This window comes from Schistocerca piceifrons, chromosome 4 (assembly GCF_021461385.2).
Source record: "Schistocerca piceifrons isolate TAMUIC-IGC-003096 chromosome 4, iqSchPice1.1, whole genome shotgun sequence".
NCBI lineage: Eukaryota > Metazoa > Arthropoda > Insecta > Orthoptera > Acrididae > Schistocerca > Schistocerca piceifrons.
Window position 1 is genome coordinate 333,019,975 of NC_060141.1, and position 14,405 is coordinate 333,034,379.

Here is a 14,405-nt window from a genome sequence, read left to right on the forward strand (position 1 = left end):
GTTGACCTGTCAGAGACGAGCCGGTAGGTATTTTACTCAGTTGCCCACAGAAACGCGGGTCGGGTAGGTATATAGCTGATACGTTAATAGGTTCCGCCTTGTCGTCATCGCCATCGTGATTGGACACGGCCATTCTGTAGTCGTGTGTCTAGTTGAGTCTGTTCTGTTTGATGGCCGACAGTCAATAAAAATATCATCAGCGGGAAACGGTGTCGTGAACTGCACACAGACAGCACGGGACCTGTAGTTGTGTTCCACTGCGGTTCTGACATATCGACGAGTCGCCGACAGGAGGTTAGTCTGAGTGGGCTGCCACTGTGCAAAGAAGCAGAGACGACGTCTTTGTAATAACCTGGAGGTCTCAACGCCATAATGAAACGCTTCATCATAAACTGCATATCAAAATTTTGTCACTCTCATTCGTATGCAGGTAGTTCCTAGTTTTTAACGCAATGGAGCGTACATATGAAATGTAGTTTGGCCTACCCCTGACAAATAACTGTAACTTCGTATTAATGTGTATACGTAAATACATGAAATTTGTGTCCTGCGTATTCCATGCCTTACAGTGATCCAAATTTTATTGAATTACGCCATTCTTACTATTCTGCTTGAATCGCTCCTGTCTAGAGCCTTTGTATCGGGAGAATGACTCATGCGTGCACAGTGTCAGATGGTCTGAAGCGGGTTCAGTCGAGTACGGAGTTCTAATATTCATCCACCAGAGTTCAGTAGCGGACAGAGACATTCAAGAAACAGGTCAAGAGAATGTTTTTGTGAATTGTTCCGTTTATTTCTTGAAGCCTTTTTTGTTTATTTATATTTGTAGTGTGAATGATGCGTGAACGTGGTGTAAAGTAAATATGTAGATCGTTGTTCTACTAATGAACGCTGTAGTGTGAGAAAGTTTTAAAACAGTGTGAATGCAGACGACGGGGAAGTTTGTATATAATATGTTAAGTAAGTTTATGTTAAAAGGAAAGCTAATTCCAGTGCAAATTAAAATAGTTAATAACAAAGTATAAACAAAATATCAGAATGTTAAATATTTATTTCGGGATAAAGTACAGTTCGAAAGTCTTTGTTGATTGGTTAGTCATGAAAAGCGCGGACTAACGCTGGAGAATAATGTTTTCCTATTGGCCTTAAAGAAAACTGACCAATCAGAACGGAGTATTCGTCGCTCATCTTTTCTCATGGAGGTAGAGAATGCTTACAGCAGTCAAGGAGTCGGAACCCAGCCTTTCGGTCGTTTGTAGTATGATCTCCGAAGGAAGTTATAGTTTGCCGGTTTTAGTTGTGCTACATGCCTCAAAAGTGCTTTATAGTGAAGGCATATTTATTCCGGTGTGTTTTTTTAGAAAGTATGGATTTTTTAAGTAATTTTGTGTATGAGAGACGACAGTAATTCCGCGTGGCAAATTGAGCAGATTGGTGACTAAAAACTTGAGTGCATTAGACACTGATAAACTTAATAATATGGCGAGCATTTTCATTTAAGAACAATCCGTGCTTAGTAGCGCTTCAGGTTTCGGGAAATACGTTATCATAAACTTGCTAACGTGAATGAAAGGGTTTGTGCATGACTGTGTTATGTGAACTTCTAATTCTCGACTTTAGAATATACCGAAGTTTTGCCAGTATTTTCACCTTTCATTCAAAATTAAGACCTTTCTCAGAATCTTAGAATAGTTACTTTGTATGTAGCCTGATGCGAATTGCAGTACGGTAGCTTTCTGCTTGGCTTTCCTACTGGCTATCTGCTGCAACGAGTTCACAGGTAGGTGCAGGACAAAAGGAACCGCGCCACCGCATGCTGTAAGTCATTTATCTTTACTTCAGAAAACAGACGAGTTTTCAGATTTCGCATCCATTTTCAAGTGTCTCCTACATAAAATGTGACTGACACATTATAATATGCCAATCGCCTTTCTTGTAAAAAACTGGTTGAAATTGGACGCAAAATCTGGGACATAACGTGCACTTACAACTAAAAATAAAAAGTTGTAGGGAAGACGCAAGCCTTTTGCTATTAACTAACTGGGGAATTAAATTATAAGTTCTATAATTATTTGCATTCTGACAGTCTTCAGTAACTTGATGACAGCTGAATTGCTATACGTATGTGAACGAACGATCTAAGAATGCGTTAGAAAGGCATGACACCCATGAATTGCTTGGGTATGCGTTCCATCACAGAACGAAGAAAAAAGCGCTCACAGAACTAATTCCAATGGAAGTCAGCAATCAGACAAGTCGGATATATTTGCCTTGTCCCCTGCCGATCAAGTAGCCCACAAACATTGATAGTTTTCACAATACCTGTGCCTACCCACTAAATAAATACAATGGGAATGATTTAAGTAATTAGGCCAAGCAGCGTGCGATGGAAGATCGTATTTCATCACTTAAGCATATAACCAATCAGCACTCAGTTTCATTGTATAACCACTACACCACTAATTGTCTGAAACTAACCAGTTACTATCAATTGCGGTAATAGTTACGACTCGTCCATTTGACGAATAATTCCATTCAGTATTGTATTTCCTCGTTGACCATGTCTATAGAGTGAAATTGTTGATATAAAGTTCTATCAACCTTTCCTATTTATAGACACAGTCGACGAAAAGATACAATACTGAATGTGTGTGTGTGTGTGTGTGAGTGTGTGTGAGAGAGAGAGAGATACGGAGACTAATTTGCTTGTATCTTTTGTTTGTCTTCTTCCTTACTGTTGTCGTAATCTGCATTAAAACCTACACTGCTGTGTTCAATGGATTTGTGTTCAAGCTAAAGTTTGCTATAATTGGAAAACTGTGAAGGAGAAAAGCCCAGTGAAGGTCTGTGCAGGAAAATTTATTTCTAGCTAGAGTATGTAAAATGTTTGAGTGTAATTACCTTCTTCACATTTATAACATAGACTTCGGTGATGGTTTCGCTGAAGGTCTGAAGAGCTTACTACAGTCACGAATCATTCCTCGTTGATTAAAAGATGAAATGCAGCTAGTGCAAGCAAATAAGTAAATAGCTCAGCTGGTATTGTCCGGACATAAATTCGTGCCAACCTTGACCTATTCAGAGAACAGGTAACCCACAGTTGGTCGAGGTGCTTCGTCGAAGATTTGGAAATAACTGGACGTGTAATCCTAACGGCTCGATGTTAGTCGACGAAGTTAATGACGGCGTCAGTTACCAAAAATAACAACCGCGTTACATTAAATTTGAAATCATTTTAATTAATCTTGAACCGCCATTTTATAGCACACAGAAAATTCAGCTTCTTATTGATATTCTGATTTTCTTAAGCAACTATATAAACATGAATCAATTTATCTCATTATGTTACGGGAAAATCTATTATTCACAGCAATATTTTCGTGCAATATTTAAAAAATTCTACATTACACTGATGTGTTAATCGATCGACTGAGCTGTTTCATAGTAATTTGGAACACTATGAATGACGGTGAAATCTCAGTCATAATAAGATCAACGGACAAAACATTAGTCACCCCCCTGTGCACGCACAGATTAATCATTATGCCTCTACAGATGGAGCAGCGATCTAGTCGCGTCCCTAATCACGCGCTCATTGCCTTTACATGAGCGTAAAGCAGTAGCGATCAGTGAGGCGTTGATGCTTCAAGCGGACGTTATACGCACACGTGGGTAAATGTAAGGACGTGACAGAGTGGCCAAAAGGGATAACCATGCTTGGCGGTGCCCATGGCCACACGGTGTGAAGCTGCTGTATTTGTTGGTATTTCGCGGCAAGGCGGACTGTTCAGTGTGTGTTCAAGCAGTGGTGTAGCACACGTGGCCACGAAGCGCCATATCAGAATTGTACTCGGAGAAAGAGCCTGTGAGAAGAGCTAGAGACGCGTTTCACAACTTGTGAATCAAAATCGCTTCCAAACCCGACTGGAATTGCTGCAGGCGGTGAGTGAAGGTCCATCCCCACCTGTTACCGAGAGTACGCGGCAGGAACTGCATGAAATGAGCATTAGGGGTCGCTCACCTCGCAGGAGGCCTATTGCTAACACAGGCGCATAAAGAAGACAACAGCAAAGTTTATCAGGTTGGAAGCGTATGTGATTGGTTTTCTGAACACCTCCCCCCCCCCCCCTCCCCCACCTCTATTATCTCTCGGCTGGCCTGCAAAATCACCTGACTTGAGCCCCACGGAAAATCTGTAGTGCATATTGGAACAGTGGGTAAAACACAGACATCAGTATCCCCGAAATTTGGTGGAATTGCGCGATTACATCTTCAGCGAGTGGCTTAATCTGCATAACCTTGCGGGTTCACTTCGTAACTGAATCCATTCATTGATCAAGTTCAGTGGCAGAATTACACTGTATTAAATGAAGCTTATAATGATTTCTCTAGGGGTGACTAATTTTTTGTCCGGTGAGCTTATCGTTGCAAGACCTTATAGCTAGTCATAGGAAGCTGTATTAATTACCCCTGACTGTTTGCTTACCACCATCTTGTTTCAATAAATGTAAATATTAAGACAGGAAACAGAGAAAAAAGAATTCTAACAGTCTCAGTGCTAAATGGTATTCTATCTTTTGCAGAAGCTGTGACATACCAGAAGAATCATCGCAGTGGATTTGAGTAACATTCTGACAAGCAGTGCGACCAGTTTAGGTAAGTGACTGCATAAAATATTCGTCTACTCCACGCCTTTGAAACGCGCAAATTAATGAAGGGCATATTTCAATAGTAGTACAAGTCCATTTTTGTTCATATTGAGTTACAGATTCCTAAAGTTAAATGAGCACTGAAAAATCTGCAGTTGAGATAACAGAAATATTCAAGCATATGCTTCTTGCTAGAAATGAACCTTTCTTTCTGTTTGTTTGGCTCATTAATTTCAGAAGCATTATAGACAGAAAAGGGTAGGTAATGAATTTGTACCACTATTGACATAAGCCCTTCATATCAACTAGGTTTGATTCAAGAGTGCGACTAGACTGGAAAAATTAGTTGGATTCCCACATGAACGTCAAAGAAATGTAGTTTTATTCTTCCTATTTTGCGTAAACTGTCTCCTACCCACACATACCGGGATCGTCCAATACGGGTGATAATACTGTACGAAAATGCCATTTTGCAAACCTTACTGATCTTTAAACCCATGAGTTGCTAATAAGATGATAACAAGGTTCACTTTGTTCGCTTAATAAATTTACGGTGATCATATTTCATGCAACAACCTTCCACAAAAATATTTTTGCGAAATGACTTGACGTCCATGAAATTGAATAACCATGATTTGTGTTAATTTATCTATTATCAATCAACACTAAAAGAAGATTACTGTATATGAAATACAACTGATACCGACAAAATTTCAAGATATATCTCCTATAAGGCCCATTCATGATTTATTTTAGACCCTTTTCCACAATAAAGTCTCTACGTTGTCGATCTTTCATATCATAATCTAATAGATACCATTGTGAGTCGTTTATGTACCTTCTCTTCAGACCTAACGAAGTGTACTTATGGATTTTGTCACACTTTTTTTTGAATCAAGAGAAAATATATTACATGCATCTTCAAAGGACGTAAATTTACGGTCCTACGAAAAATAGCAACTATATTTCTAAGAAACTCTAGTCACCTATCTTTTCAATCTCGTTTTATCTGTCCTAATCTGTTTGTTGTTGTTGTGGTCTTCAGTCCTGAGACTGGTTTGATGCTACTCTCCATGCTACTTTATCCTGTGCAAGCTTCATCTCCCAGTACCTACGGCAACCTACATCCTTCTGAATCTGCTTGGTGTATTCATCTCTTGGTCTCCCTCTACGATTTTTACCCTCCTCGCTGCCGTCCAATACTAAGCTGGTGATCCCTTGATGCCTCCGAACATGTCGTAACAATCTATCCCTTCTTCTAGTCAAGTTGTGCTGCAAACTTCTCTTCTCCCCAATCCTATTCAATATATTGCTTCCCCTTGCTTATACCTCCCGAGGAGATCACGAATGTAAAATTAGAGAGATTCGAGCGCGTACGGAGGCTTTCCGGCAGTCGTTCTTCCCGCGAACTATACGCGACTGGAACAGGAAAGGGAGGTAATGACAGTGGCACGTAGAGTGCCCTCCGCCACACACCGTTGAGTGGCTTGCGGAGTACGAATGTAGATGTAGATGTAGAATCCTCACGGCTGATCTGCGAGCCGTGGGGCCAGCCACCTATCCGCCCAGCGCCGATCCAGCTGAAGGTCTGGTCCAGCAGCAGCAGCAGCCGCTGCAGCGTGAGGCGGGGACACGGCGGCAGCTTTGTGGGCCGTGGTCGGTGGGCCGCGCCGGCCGACCTTCAACTTGAGCCGGCGCGCTCTGCCTGCGCCCGTCTGACCTCCTTCGGCCGCGCCGCGGCCACGCTGCCTGCGCACACTCAACACCTCCTTCGGGAGGCCGTAACCACCCTCCATAAGTGTGTCACCCGTACTCGTCGAGCCGTCTGCAAGTGACGTGTGTACGGGGAGCTTCTCGAAAGCCGAGTCACGCTCCTTCGCAGTGGAAACTCGGCAGGCTGTAATGATCCCCGATATCTTTTCGTCGAACCGTCACATCATAACGTGGGAGCTCTCTTGTGACTGTTGTAATACCCGGAAGGAGAACAACTCCGGTACTGGAGCGTAGAACTTACGTATGCTCGCAGACTGCTGTCGTTTGTATCGTCCACCACACTAGAACTTCATGTGATCAACCCTCGCAAGGTATGAGCTGTGGAAAAACAGATTATACAGGGTGATTCAAAAAGAATACCACAACTTTAAAAATGTGTATTTTATGAAAGAAACATAATATAACCTTCTGTTATACATCATTACAAAGAGTATTTAAAAAGTTTTTTTTTTCACTCAAAAACAAGTTCAGAGATGTTCAATATGGCCCCCTCCAGACACTCGAGCAATATCAACCCGATACTCCAACTCGTTCCACACTCTCTGTAGCATATCAGGCGTAACAGTTTGGATAGCTGCTGTTATTTCTCGTTTCAAATCATCAATGGTGGCTGGGAGAGGTGGCCGAAACACCATATCCTTAACATACCCCCATAAGAAAAAATCGCAGGGGGTAAGATCAGGGCTTCTTGGAGGCCAGTGATGAAGTGCTCTGTCACGGGCCGCCTGGCGGCCGATCCATCGCCTCGGGTAGTTGACGTTCAGGTAGTTACGGACAGATAAGTGCCAATGTGGTGGCGCTCCATCCTGCTGAAATATGAATTGTTGTGCTTCTTGTTCGAGCTGAGGGAACAGCCAATTCTCTAACATCTCCAGATACTGTAGTCCAGTTACAGTAGCACCTTCGAAGAAAAAGGGGCCAAAAACTTTATTGGCTGAAATGGCACAGAAAACGTTCACCTTAGGCGAGTCACGTTCATACTGAGTTGTTTCCCGCGGATTCTCAGTGCCCCATATACAGACATTGTGACGGTTGACTTTCCCGTTAGTGTGGAAAGTTGCTTCATCACTAAACACAATCTTTGAAACGAAAGATTCATCTGTTTCCATTTGAGCAAGGATAAAATCACAGAAATCGATTCTTTTAATCTTATCAGTTGCAGACAGTGCTTGAACTAATGTCAGACGATAAGGTTTCATAACTAACCTTTTTCGTAGGACTCTCCATACAGTTGATTGTGGAATTTGCAGCTCTCTGCTAGCTCTGCGAGTCGATTTTCCTGGGCTGCGAACAAATGCTTGCTGGATGCATGCTACATTTTCATCACTCGTTCTCGGCCGTCCAGAACTTTTCCCTTTGCACAAACACCCATTCTCTGTAAACTGTTTATACCAACGTTTAATACACCACCTATCAGGAGGTTTAACACCATACTTCGTTCGAAATGCACGCTGAACAACTGTCGTCGATTCACTTCTGCCGTACTCAATAACACAAAAAGCTTTCTGTTGAGCGGTCGCCATCTTAGCATCAACTGACGCTGACGCCTAGTCAACAGCGCCTCAAGAAAACAAATGGACAACTAAATGAAACTTTATAGCTCCCTTAATTCGCCGACAGATAGTGATTAGCTCTGCCTTTTGTCGTTGCAGAGTTTTAAATTCCTAAAGTTGTGGTATTCTTTTTGAATCACCCTGTATAACTCGCGTTTTTTTTATCTCAAAGCGATTCTAGAAAATTTTATGGCGATACAATGTAAAATATTTTCACAAAAATAATAATTATTTATAGAAGCCCCATGCACAGTACTGAAATTACAACTCCATAGTTGCTTGCTATTACCTAATTACGTATAAGATGTAATTATGTACTAGCAATGTTTGAAATATGAAGACATATACACTACTGGCCATTAAAATTGCTACACCACGAAGATGACGTGCTACAGACGCGAAATTTAACCGACAGTAAGAAGATGTTGTGATACACAAATTATCAGCTTTTCAGAGCATTCACACAAGGTTGGCGCCGGTGGCGACACCTACAACGTGCTGACATGAGGAAAGTTTCCAACCGATTTCTCATACACAAACAGCAATTGACCGGCGTTGCCTGGTGAAACGTTGTTGTGATGCCTCGTGTAAGGAGGAGAAACACGTACCATCACGTTTCCGACTTTGATAAAGGTCGGATTGTAGCCTATCGCGACTGCGGTTTATCGTATCGCGACATTGCTGTTCGCGTTGGTCGAGATCCAATGACTGTCAGCAGAATATGAAATCGGTGGGTTCACGAGGGTAATACGGAACGCCGTGCTGGATCCCAACGGCCTCGTATCACTAGCAGTCGAGATGACCGGCATCTTATCCGCATGGCTATAACGGATCGTGCAGCCACGTCTCCATCCCTGAGTCAACAGATGGGGACGCCTGCAAGACAACAACTATCTGCACGAACAGTTCGACGACGTTTGCAGCAGCATGGACTATCAGCACGCAGACCATGGCTGCGGTTACCGTTGACGCTGCATCACAGACAGGAGCGCCTGCGATAGTGTGCTCAACAACGAACCTGGGTGCACGAAGGGCAAAACGTCATGAATCCAGGTTCTGTTTACAGCATCATGATGGTCGCATCCGTGTTTGGCGACATCGCGATGAACGCACATTGGAAGCGTGTATTCGTCATCGCCATACTGGCGTATCACCCGGCGTGATGGTATCGGGTATCATCGGTTACACGTCTCGGTCACCTCTTGTTCGCATTGACGTCACTTTGAACAGTGGACGTTACATTTCAGATGTGTTACGACCCGTGGCTCTACCCTTCATTCGATCCCCGCGAAACCCCACATTTCAGCAGGATAATGCACGACCGCATGTTGCAGGTCCTGTACGGGCTTTTCTGGATACAGAAAATGTTCGATTGCTGCCCTGGCCAGCACATTCTCCAGATCTCTCACCAACGGAAAACGTCTGGGCAATGGTGGCCGAGCAACTGGCTCGTCACAATACGCCAGTCACTACTCTTGATGAACTGTGGTATCGTGTTGAAGCTGCATGGGCAGCTGTACCTGTACGCGCCATCCAAGCTCTATTTGACTCAATGCCCAGGCGTATCAAGGCCGTTATTACGGCCAGAGGTGGTTGTTCTGGGTACTGATTTCTCAGGATGTATGGACCCAAATTGCGTGAAAATGTAATCACATGTCAGTTCTAGTATTATATCTTCGTGCAATGAATACCCGTTTATCATCTGCATTTCTTCTTGGTGTAGCAATTTTAATGGCCAGTAGCGTATATTGTGTCATGCTGCCTCTTCCAATAATTAGAAAGTGTTGCCGGTGCAGGAGGTTGTGCACGAACTGACCTCTCAATTATGTTACATAAAGATTCGACGGAATTCATAATATATTTGTCCAATGAATACCTGTTCATCATCTGCATTTCGTCTTGGTTTAGCAATTTTAGTGGCCCGTAGTGTATATTGTTTAGTTTGATTAGTTCCATAAATTATTTTAACACGAAATATTCATATACGACACACTATGTTAAAATACTGCAATTAATTAATGTTCTTGTTGTGGTCTTCAGTCCAGAGATTGGTTTGGTGCAGCTATCCATGCTATTCTATCCTGTGCAAGCTTCTTCATCTCCCAGTACCTACTGCAACCTACATCCTTCGGAATCTGTTTAGTGCATTCATCTCTTGGTCTCCCTCTACAATTTTTACCCTCCACGCTGCCCTCCAATACTAAATTGGTGTTCCCTTGATGCCTCAGAATATGCCCTACCAACCGATCCCTTCTTCTAGTCAAGTTGTGCCACAAATTTCACTTCTCTCCAATTATATTCAGTACCTCCCCATTAGTTGTGTGATCTACCCATCTAATCTTCAGCATTTTTCTGTAGCACCACATTTCGAAAGCTTCTATTCTCTTCTTGTCCAAACAATTTATCGTCCATGTTTTACTTCCATACATGGCTACACTCCATACAAACACTTTCAGAAATGACTTCCTGACACTTAAATCTATACACGATGTTAACAAAAATTAATTATTAATTAATATGATGTGTAATATCACTTACAAGGAATTGTGCTAGAAACAAACTTCTACTTGCTCTCCACATCATGTGATGAACTCCCGTTACACAACACTCTTGCTCTGTCGTGTTCTTTGTTCATTCATTTTTCTTTTCTCAGGAAATACACCTTTTTCGTTCAAGTTTGGAACACTGCTTGTGATTGTAGTCTAAGGTGACTAGACATGGAATATGTTAAGTTTCACGTATTACATTCCCTGAAACATGCTTGTGCAAATCTGATGGTACTGTATCATATGTTACCTGTCCACTTCTAAATATAAGAGTAGGCGCACTAGCTTTCTGAATACTGTTGCCATCTTCTTCACATTAACTTACACCCACTTCGTCTCCGACCTCTATATCTTCCTTTATCATATCTACATCAGCATCACTATCATCCTCGTTGCCAAAAACTGATTCATTATCACTATCACTCTTCTGCACATCTGCTCGAGACTGTAACCCCTTTCGAAACGTATATCATCATCCATGACCAATACAATGTAATACCACGTCTTATTTCAACAAAAAGCAGTTCCCAACTGTGAATTTCTCATAACAGTGCACCGGTATGTATTTTCTATGAATTGTTTACAACAATGGACATATAAATGTCGGTTTAATAAGTGCATTGTTGCCAAATTTGTATTGTAGTAATAAAGCTGAAATATAACATTAAAAATCACATATTGTGTACTCCGTCCTAACAGATCTCGGAAGGTCCAACGGTACTGACCGGCCGCCGTGTCAGCCTCAGCTGGATACGGAGAGGCACCGCTCTCCCAGACGTTGTCAGTTCTCGTGATAGAAGCCCCTACTTCTCAGTCAAGTAGCTCCAAAATTCGTCTCAGAAGGTCTGAGGCTAGCCAACAGCGCTTAACTTCGGTGATCTAACATAAACCGTTGTTATCACTGCGGCAAGGCCGTTGTATAACTGGAGTGTTTTGTGACCGCATTGTAAAAATTTCAAATTATTATACTTCTTCTTTCGCTTACACCTATGTCCAGCAGCGATCGCAGGGTCGGCGTGGTTACAACGGATTTGGCAATGTTAGTATTTAGGGGTGGCCAGATTCCCCTTCTGCAGCCACCCCGAACCACCTGGACGGAATCAGTGTACCCTAACTGTCTGCGTCTAGTGTAAATCGTGAAATAGTGTACTTCGAACCGTGATATAACTATAATATTTTACCCTTTTATAATAAAAAGTCCATAAAAAGCGTATCCGGAAGATGAGAAGTCTACATGTACTTTAACTATGGAGCATTTCTAGGTTGTTTCACGTACTAAAAGCAGAATTTAACAAAAGAGAGTGTGTTTGCAGTTTTGATCGTACACTCACCCGCTTTTCAAGCCATCGACCTCGACATCTCTGCGAAGTGCTTTGTCATACAACATCTGAGATCTGTTCCTTCTACAGTCACTGCTAGGTGTGTCATCTACCTCAACATTGTATGTCACGGGGATTTAGAAATAATTTTTGTCACTCACACATTGAAAAAGATCCTGTCCTTTTTTTGTTTTTGAGTGTAGATGACTATCTTCCTGCATTCATACATTTCCTCTAATCTTACGCTTCGTGTGAACAGTATTAACCTGTAATTTTGCTTCGATTTTCACATACCGCCAAATTTGCCCCGAGGAAACGGGAACGGTAATGTCTCGGCCCCAACAGAAAAAGTGTTTACGATGCCAAACAGCACGGAGCCCAGTTTCTCACGGGTGTCGCTGTGGTTTCACCGTCATGCTACAGCCTCGTCTCAGTTCCCACGCAGTGAAACCGCTGTAGCAGCAGCAGCAGAAGCATGGCACGGACGCGACAAGCTGGCGACTCAGCGATTCTGACGGCTGCGTCGCGCTCCTGTTTCTCCGGCTACGCCCCCTCCAGTCTCAAGATAGGTTCAGGTCCAGTGATGGGAGCAACCGAATGAAAACAATCCATTTAGTCTGCTGTTGGAAAACAGTCGACTCATTCGGTTGTAGTTGCATGTATCGCTTGAATTATTCATTCATTCTTTTGGATGCAGTCCGTATGAGGGAACAACAGTCGCCAGATCCTCAACGCAGTTGGTTGCGAGCGGAAACATTCCATCGTTTTGGTATTGTCAAATCATTATTGTCATTTCGATATTTGCCGTTTGAGTGACAAAAAGTAGCTTTTAGTTAAGTTTTACGCCCATGCTTGTGACAAGAGGTTTACTCAATAGTGAACTTTGTGTCTCGGTCAGAATAACGAAACGCTCAGTGACAGGAAGGAAGGATGGAAGTTGGGTTTAACGTCCCGTCGACTTCGAGATCCTTACAGACAAAGCAAAAGCCCGTATTTGTGTTAAAGACTGGAAAGTATATCGGCCGTGCCCTGTCAAAGTAGCCATCCCGTCATTTGCCTGGAGCGACTTAGAGAAATCACGGAAAACCTAAATCTGTTCCCGACTGTGTGTCCAGTGTGCTAAACTCGCTCGGTATCTCTCAGTGGCGTGGGAATGGAAGATGATATATGACTGTATAAAAAGTGATCCTCAAGCTAAACAGAATTCGATTTGCAGTATCTGCATGTATGATTTACAATCTGAAACTACGAGTGAATTAAGAAAATTCAAAGCAAATTAACAAGTAAAGACAAATATTTCCCACGAAAAGAAAAGAATACTTCCGACGAATGACAGTATATGCTTAAAAAGCTTGTGATTAAGTCACCTAAAGTATGAAAAGATTGTATCTAATATGCCTTCTGTTAGCGGCAACTCGGAATTTACCTAAAGTGACATATCGGTGATGAGTACAAACCAGCGCGAAGAGAGAGAAAGGGCTCCAATAAATGTAAACAAAAAAGTAATTGAAACTTCCTGGCAGATTAAAACTGTGTGCCGGACAGAGAATCGAACTCGGGACCCGAGTTCGAGTCTCGGTCCGGCACACAGTTTTAATCTGCCAGGAAGTTTCATATCAGCGCACACTCCGCTGCAGAGTGAAAATCTCATTCTAAAAAAGTAAATATTCATTTATTCAGACATAAATTTATAATGTAGCTCCAGTCACTAATCTTTTTAAACCAATCTAAAATCCATTTTTAATGCCAGAACTACGAAAAATTCGTATTTAAGTAAATAAACACATAAATTTTGAAAATGCTTCATTTTTAGAAATATAGGCTACTTCTTGTTCTCCTCTCTTTGACATAAGATACGTTATTTGTCTCTAAAAAGTTGAAAAATCTAGGCATGGTTCACGTATAACTAAAAAAGTACGTAGGTGGAAACGCTCAAACCCGGAGACTGGATGGTCACATTCGCTTAACCTGCTCAGCAGTCAGAGTCTTGTGTCAGTCGTTTGTCTCACTTCGCGTGACAACACTTAAAACACGGAGAATGAGTGTGAAGCGCCGGCCCGTGTGGCCGAGCAGTTCTAGGCGCTTCAGTCTGGAACCGCGCGACCGCTCCGGTCGCAGGTTCGAATCCTGCCTCGGGCATGGATGTGTGTGGTGTTCTTAGGTTAGTTAAGTTTAAGTAGTTCTAAGTTCTAGGGGACTGATGACCTCAGAAGTTTAGTCCCATAGTGCTCAGAGCCATTTGAACCATTTTTTGAGTGTGAAGCAATCATGTAGGTGACGTGACCGCAAAGACTAGTTTCATGCGGTTGTTTCAATAGACTGAAAACAATCGACTGAACGAAAAAACAAATGACTGGACATTCCGTTGCTAAAATCACTCGATTGTCTCATAACTGTTCAGGGCTCACGCCACTTGGCCGCAATCGTTCCTCTGTAAGACTCGAGACGACACCGATATACGAATAATCGAGTATCATAATTCCTTACGACGCTGCAAAGTTCCCTCGTATCGTTCTTGAGACGGAAGCACACACAAATTATAAAATTTTCTAGTTTTTGGTCTTC

General features: G+C 42.4%; 1 protein-coding gene across 1 annotated transcript in view; it reads left to right on the plus strand.

Annotated features, from left to right (window-relative positions):
- LOC124794990 (cadherin-23) overlaps positions 1-14,405 on the plus strand; it is a 479,297-nt gene that overhangs the window by 127,278 nt on the left and 337,614 nt on the right. The window contains exon 2 of the mRNA XM_047258737.1: positions 4,584-4,656. The gene's annotated coding sequence lies outside the window, so the exon portion shown is untranslated. The remainder of the gene's footprint in view (positions 1-4,583; positions 4,657-14,405) is intronic.